The 7,557-nt window shown below is 38.3% G+C and overlaps 1 protein-coding gene across 2 annotated transcripts in view; it reads right to left on the bottom strand.

The window, feature by feature from the left end:
- Nucleotides 1-6,421, bottom strand: part of LOC138324773 (arrestin domain-containing protein 3-like) — a 43,797-nt gene extending 37,376 nt beyond the window's left edge. The window contains exon 1 of one of the 2 annotated variants that reach the window (XM_069269910.1): nucleotides 6,262-6,421. The gene's annotated coding sequence lies outside the window, so the exon portion shown is untranslated. Of the gene's footprint in view, nucleotides 1-5,959; nucleotides 6,191-6,261 lie in introns of those variants that run through there. The other variant, XM_069269911.1, reaches the window with a different exon arrangement.
- Between the last annotated feature and the right edge of the window lie 1,136 nt (nucleotides 6,422-7,557).

The following is a 7,557-nucleotide window of genomic DNA, read 5'->3' on the forward strand; positions in this document are numbered from 1 at the left end:
TCTATATATAGCCTAACTAGTACTGTACGCTAGATGATCATGACCTACTTAATTGTAAACACTGTCCGTACATGGGAGATGCTGAAACAAAATGTTAGGCTATACTTAGGAGATATTTGTGGAACTGTATACGCTAAAGTAAAGTATAGTTTTAACCGAAATGTTATGCTTGTTTATATGCGTATATTATGTATTTCACCAATTTGCCCAAGTTCATGTACATGCATATCAATCAGTACATTGTATATTTATTAGACAGAAAACTTGTTAGCATTAGGAAAAGGCCCACTACACTTTTTTCCCCCAACAATTTCATTAAAATAAACAAAATGTTAATTTTCATAACGCAGGTTGTATAATTATGTTTTCCGACGTCGTCAAAATTACAATGCGTTAGTTGACTATTACTGCGCAAGACGGCAAAACTTCAACTTGTTTGGTGTTGTGACCTTATCTTTGGCCATCGATATCAATAATATTATGTTATAATTGTTTTACAGTGACTTTTATTTTTTACGTAAAGGTAGCCTAGTAGCCCTTTCATTAATATCATCAAATTGATTATTTTTTACATTGAACGTGAAAACATTTAAATTATCATTCTTCAAAAATGTGAACTAACTGTGAACAGAACAATTCGTCAAATTTTCCTATCATTGCTTCCTAATAAATAATGCTGTATGGTAGCCTTCTGAGCTTTTTGGGAAGCTAATGCTTGTTTCTTTTTAGTTTTAAGTATTGGTAGGCCTAAAACAAAATTATCGCAGTAAATGTTTGGTATATAGCATATTTTTTTGGTATAAGATGTGTGATATACATCATCCGTGGTATAATATGTATAGGTGTGTGGTAAATGTGTTGTATATGTAGGTGTGTGATATATGTAGGTGTGTGGTACATGAAGGTGTGTGGTACATGAAGGTGTGGCATTGTGTGATATATGTAGGTGTTTGATATATGTAGATGTGTGGTACAGAAAGGAGTGGTATATGAAATTGTGTGGTATACAGCAAATGTGTTTGTTATGATATACATAATACTTGGTATAGTATCTGTAAGTGTGTGGTATATGTAGATGTGTGTTATATGTAGGTGTTTGATACATGAAGATGTTTGGTACATGAATGTGTGTGGTACATGAATGTGAGTGGTATATGAAGGTGTTTTGTACACAAGATGTGTGATATATGAAGATGTGTGGTACATGACGGTGTGATAAATAAATGTGTGGTACATGTAGGTGTGGTACATGTAGATGTGTGGTACATGATGGATGTGGTAATGTGTAATACATGTAGATGTGTGGTATATGAGGGTGTTTAACACATGTAGGTGTGTGGTACATGAGATATGTGTGTGGTACATGTGTGTGGTACATGAAGGTGTGTGATAAATAAATGTGTGTGTGTGGTACATGTAGATGTGTGGTACATGTAGTTGACATTGTGTGGTACTTGTGATATGTGTGTACATGTAGAAAATAAATGTGTGTGGTACATGAAGGTGTGGTAATGTGTCATGTAGTGTGGTACATGATGGACGTGTGTGGTACATGAAGGTGTGTGTGTTACATTAATGTGTGTCGGTACATGTGTGGACTTTGAGTGTGGGTACATGTGATGTGTGGTACATGTAGTGGTGTGTGGTACATGTAGGTGTGTGGTATAATAAATGTGTGTGGTACATGAAGGTGTGTGGTACATGAAGGTGTGTGTGGTACATGAGGTGTGTGGTACATGTGTGTGTGGTACATGGTGTGTGATACATGAAGGTGTGTGAAAATAAATATAATGTGTGTGGTACATGAAGGTGTGTGTGATAAATGTGTGTGGTAATGAGATGTGTGTGTGGTACATGTAATGTGTGTGGTACATGTAGATGTGTGGTACATGTAGATGTGTGGTACATGTAGGTGTGTGGTACATGTAGGTGTGTGGTACATGAGGGTGTGGTACATGTAGGTGTGTGGTACATGTAGATGTGTGGTACATGTAGATGTGTGGTACATGTAGGTGTGTGGTACATGAGGGTGTGGTACATGTAGGTGTGTGGTACATGTAGATGTGTGGTACATGTAGATATGTGGTACATGTAAATGTGTGGTACATGAAAGTGTGTTGTACATGGAGGTGTGTAGTACATGAAAATGTGTGGTACATGTAGATGTGTGGTACATGTAGGTGTGTGGTACATGTAGATGTGTGGTACATGTAGTGTGTGGTACATGAATGTGTGGTACATGTAGATGTGTGGTACATGTAGATGTGTGGTACATGTAGGTGTGTGTACAATGAATGTGTGGTACATGTAGATGTGTGGTACATGTGTGTGTGGTACATGTAGTGTGTGGTACATGTAGATGTGTGGTACATGAGTGTGTGGTACATGTAGATGTGTGTACATGTAGATGTGTGGTACATGTATGTGGTAATGTGTGTGTGGTACATGTAGGTGTGTGGTACATGTAGGTGTGGTACATGGTACATGTAGTGTGTGTGGTACATGTAGGTGTGTGGTACATGTAGATGTGTGGTACATGTAGATGTGTGGTACATAGTGTGTGTACATGTAGTGTGTGGTAATGTGTGTACATGAAGGTGTGTGGTACATGTAGGTGTGTGGTACATGTAGGTATGTGGTACATGTAGATGTGTGGTACATGTAGATGTGTGGTACATGTAGATGTGTGGTACATGTAGATGTGTGGTACATGTAGATATGTGGTACATGTAGGTGTGTGGTACATGTAGGTGTGTGGTACATGTAGGTGTGTGGTACATGAGTTGTGGTACATGTGTGTGTGGTACATGTAGGTGTGTGGTACATGTAAGGTGTGTGGTACATGTAGATGTGTGGTACATGTAGGTGTGTGGTACATGTAGATGTGTGTGGTACATGTAGGTGTGTGGTACATGAAGGTGTGTGGTACATAAATTGTGTGGTACATGAGGTGTGTGGTACATGTAGATGTGTGGTACATTGTGTGTGGTACATGTAGGTGTGTGGTACATGAGGTGTGTGGTACATGTAATGTGTGTGGTACATGTAGGTGTGTGGTACATGTAGGTGTGTGGTACATGTAGGTGTGTGGTACATGAGGGTGTGTGGTACATGAGAGGTGTGTGGTACATGTAGGTGTGTGGTACATGTAGGTGTGTGGTACATGTAGGTGTGTGGTACATGAGGTGTGTGGTAATGTTGGTGTGTGGTACATGTAGATGTGTGTGGTACATGAAGGTGTGTGATAAATAAATGTGTGTGATAAATAAATGTGTGTGGTACATGAAGGTGTGTGGTACATGAAGGTGTGTGATAAATAAATGTGTGTGGTACATGAAGGTGTGTGGTACATGAAGGTGTGTGATAAATAAATGTGTGTGGTACATGTTGTGTGTGGTACATGAAGGTGTGTGGTACATGAGGTGTGTGATAAATAAATGTGTGTGTGGTACATGAAGGTGTGTGGTACATGTAGATGTGTGGTACATGAAGGTGTGTGATAACATAAATGTGTGTGGTACATGAAGGTGTGTGGTACATGAGGTGTGTGGTACATAATGTGTGTGGTACATGTAGATGTGTGGTACATGAGGTGTGTGGTAATAATGTGTGTGGTACATGTAGGTGTGTGGTACATGTAGGTGTGTGGTACATGTAGGTGTGTGGTACATGAGATGTGTGGTACATGAAGGTGTGTGATAAATAAATGTGTGTGGTACATGAAGGTGTGTGGTACATGAAGGTGTGTGATAAATAAATGTGTGTGGTACATGTTGAGGTGTGGTACATGTAGATGTGTGGTACATGTAGGTGTGTGTACAGTAGATGTGTGGTACATGTAGATATGTGGTACATGAAGGTGTGTGGTACATGTAGGTGTGTGGTACATGTGATGTGTGGTACATGTTTGTAAATAATGTGTGGTACATGAAGATGTGTGGTACATGTAGAGTGTGTGGTACATGAGGTGTGTGGTGCATGTAATATGTGTGGTGATAGTGGTACATGAAGTGTGTGGTACATGTAGATGTGTGGTACATGTAGGTGTGTGGTACATGTAGATGTGTGGTACATGTAGATGTGTGGTACATGAGAGGTGTGTGGTACATGTAGATGTGTGGTACATGTAAATGTGTGGTACATGAAAGTGTGTTGTACATGGAGGTGTGTAGTACATGAAGATGTGTGGTACATGTAGATGTGTGGTACAGGTAGGTGTGGTACATGTAGATGTGTGGTACATGAGGGTGTGGTTCATGGAGGTGTGTGGTATATGCAGGACTGAGGTTTATGTTTGAAGATGTGGATTGGCATATGTGATATAAGTTAGTGTTCATATATGGTCAAGTGTCCTAAATTCGTCAGGGACCTGTTTTCGTCATGTTTACAATTTTGCTAATATCTCATGAACTATCGCGTGATTTCATAAAGAGTGTCGTCTGCCAAAGCAGATTTGATCAAGGAAGATTGGTCTTGCTTAAAAGTGAGTATGTATTATAACCAAGTGATTTTATAAATACGATGTAGCAATATACCCCAAAATGAAGGTATTTTCTTCAGTCCATTTTAAATGAAACTTCAAAACAATACCGTCAGCATTTGACTGTCCATGTGCACTGATTAGCAGTATGTCAACAAAGTAGCGGAAGTCACATGTCTGATCATGTGATTCATAGCCCAGATTTTGGGTTATTACAAATTATTTTGGCAATTCAACTTACCCGAAATTTTTGGTGTGGTACTGTTGGAAACAAAATGCTATTCTATGTAAACAGAGGTTTTTGCCACTTTCCATGACCAATAAGTTTAAAGATTTAAAATTGATGTAACTACAAGAAATTTTCAGCTTAAACACGATCTCACAAGTGCCTAGTGCTCATCATTTATTTGGAATGATCTCAATTTTTGTAATAAGCGAAACAGCCCCCTTACGAAAATAGGTCCCTATTGTGTCGACCATCACCCAGTGACCGGCGGTAAGAAATCTTACATACCGCGATAGATAAATAACGAATTGATAGACAACTTGTCGCACAGTAAGACAAAATATTATATATTTGTGTTGATAAAACTGGTACATTTTATTTCTTGCTGATTTGTTGACATCCAAGGGTATTTGATTACCCTGACGAATATTGGTCCTCCAAGGGTACATGTAAGTGTGTTATGTGAAGATATGTGATTTTATATAAGTTTGTATATGTAAGTGTATCATCAACTATAATAAGAACTACATCATCATCCATTGGTTGTCATTAGCAATAATCTGATTATCAAATCATGCTTTCCTGTTACATTAGGATACAGGAGGTGATTATGTTATCAATTCTGTATCTATCAGATTGTTCCGCGGTAAATATATCTAACTTCTGGTGAATGCAGTATAAAACCCTAATAGGAAACACATTAAAACCCTAATAGAAAACACAAGGTTTCCAAGGGTGTATTTTATCCAGATTACACAAATTTCAAAGCTGTACAAGATTCCATGGAGATCACATAATGCTTAAAACGTAAATGGATATCAGAGATCGTGACAAAGAAACAACAAGCATAAGGGACAGGTGTACTGCACATAAACAACGATAACAATAGGATACGCACGTGTTCCGCCAATAAACCAGGTAAATAACAAACGGAACTGCACCGAGATGTCAATTAAAGTGAGGAACAGATACGATATATCGTCCATCTCGCTCTGTCAATAACAGCTTAAAAATATCACTTCATCAAAATCGACAACGATATATATAGAGCTATAGGTTGGACATTAAACGAAGTATTTAGTTATGTAGCTGTCAAACTGTTTTACCGGTAGCAACAGAAAAACGAAAGCTTCATGCATTTTTGCCATAGAAACCTAACCGTGATTTTGACTGAGTTGATGAAACAGACAAGAGCTTCCAGTCATGGTACATATGTAACAACGACCTTGACAACAATTTCTAAAAGATCTTACCATTTGATCAAGTTGATGTCAATATGCAGAAGTAGGGTAGACGATGCTTCGGTGGTAATATTTAAATAAACGTAATAATCCGTGCAAGCCACACCCGACAAAGGCTCGGAAAACGTCCGGGTGTTACTCCAGTCTCGCGGTACAGCACTAGCCTTTGTGAGCGATCGATTTTCACCAGGTTTAGAAGAGACATTGGTGAACATGGCGCTAGCCATATACATCTGTTGCCTTTTCAACCACAGAAACAGACACACTCGAACCACCAGTGTGTCGACAATTAAATGACACATTTATATACATACCTTGAAATCGAATGCAGCCATGTCGTCGTACCGGAAATGCGTATCTCTCTATGACATCTCCGGTGATTTCTCTGGTATTTGTGTAAAGCTCCCAAAACACAGTTTAACAGCGCGGAACAATGATGCTTATAGACTCGACGTTGGCATAAATGAAAGACACATCGATAATCATAAAGTGAGTGGCGCACGTGATCGCACCTGCTTGCTGTCTGCTTTATTGGATTAGATATACAACCAAGCTTCTGATTAATTTACACGATTGTTTCCCGGCGTCTATGAGCAAGATGATGGGCAACTAATGGACTGGCACTAAAGGTGATCATCGGTCTTAACTCCCGTGTCCGGACGGAATAAATGGTAGCGTATTGTTCGGGAAGTGTTTAGGCTCGTAACATTTACATTTGGACTTTTACGGTAATCAAGAAGATGGTTTTTTTTAATAAATTATACAGTATGTTCATATAGTATAGTACACACTAGTTATTGCGACCAAGGATTTATAAGTGCGACATACATGTAGAACTATATATGTACTTCATAGTCAGAAGACTAGCGAACTTACTGTCTACATGTGATAAAGTTCCGTAAAGAATGATCTACGTGGTAAAAGGAGAGTAATAGAATGGTGGGCGCTGGTTTGATAAATGCAAAAATTTGATATTTCCCTTCCTCAGTCAGTAAAAAAAGCACACACCCACAAGAAAATTGTCTAACTGATATTCATATACATGTAGCTGTACCCCTCCACCTCGTGAGTTTGAAACCCCACGTGGAGACAATGCCATGTAATAACCTTTGGTCCATCATTTTCTCTCAAAGGGATCTGAGATTTAGTTACAGTATTATCAATATGGACCCACCAGAGTGCCTTTTGACTATCTTAAGACCATTTAGGGATCTACAAAATGTACATCAAGATCTAAATCATATAAAATTGTTAATAGGTACTGTGGTGAGTTCATATTATTGATAATTTTTTTTTATTTACCCAAATCATGTTTCATTTTGGTGAAATTTCACTTTAACAGCAAACGGGAAACGATTATTCACTTTTTGTGGATAGATGGGCCTTGGTATATGTACTTGATGGACGTAAGTAATGAAACCAAATTATTTCTATCACCAACCCACAGACTTGAACCATATAGTATGTACATGTTTTATCACGTACAAAATCTACAAACCAAACAAAACATAATAATACGTGTTAACTAGCTACAGATAATTACACCGGTTAAAAAATACTTATTAGAGAATACCCGATTTAATCAAATTGTACGTACTAATTAGTATCGG

This window comes from Argopecten irradians, chromosome 6 (assembly GCF_041381155.1).
Source record: "Argopecten irradians isolate NY chromosome 6, Ai_NY, whole genome shotgun sequence".
Lineage (NCBI taxonomy): Eukaryota > Metazoa > Mollusca > Bivalvia > Pectinida > Pectinidae > Argopecten > Argopecten irradians.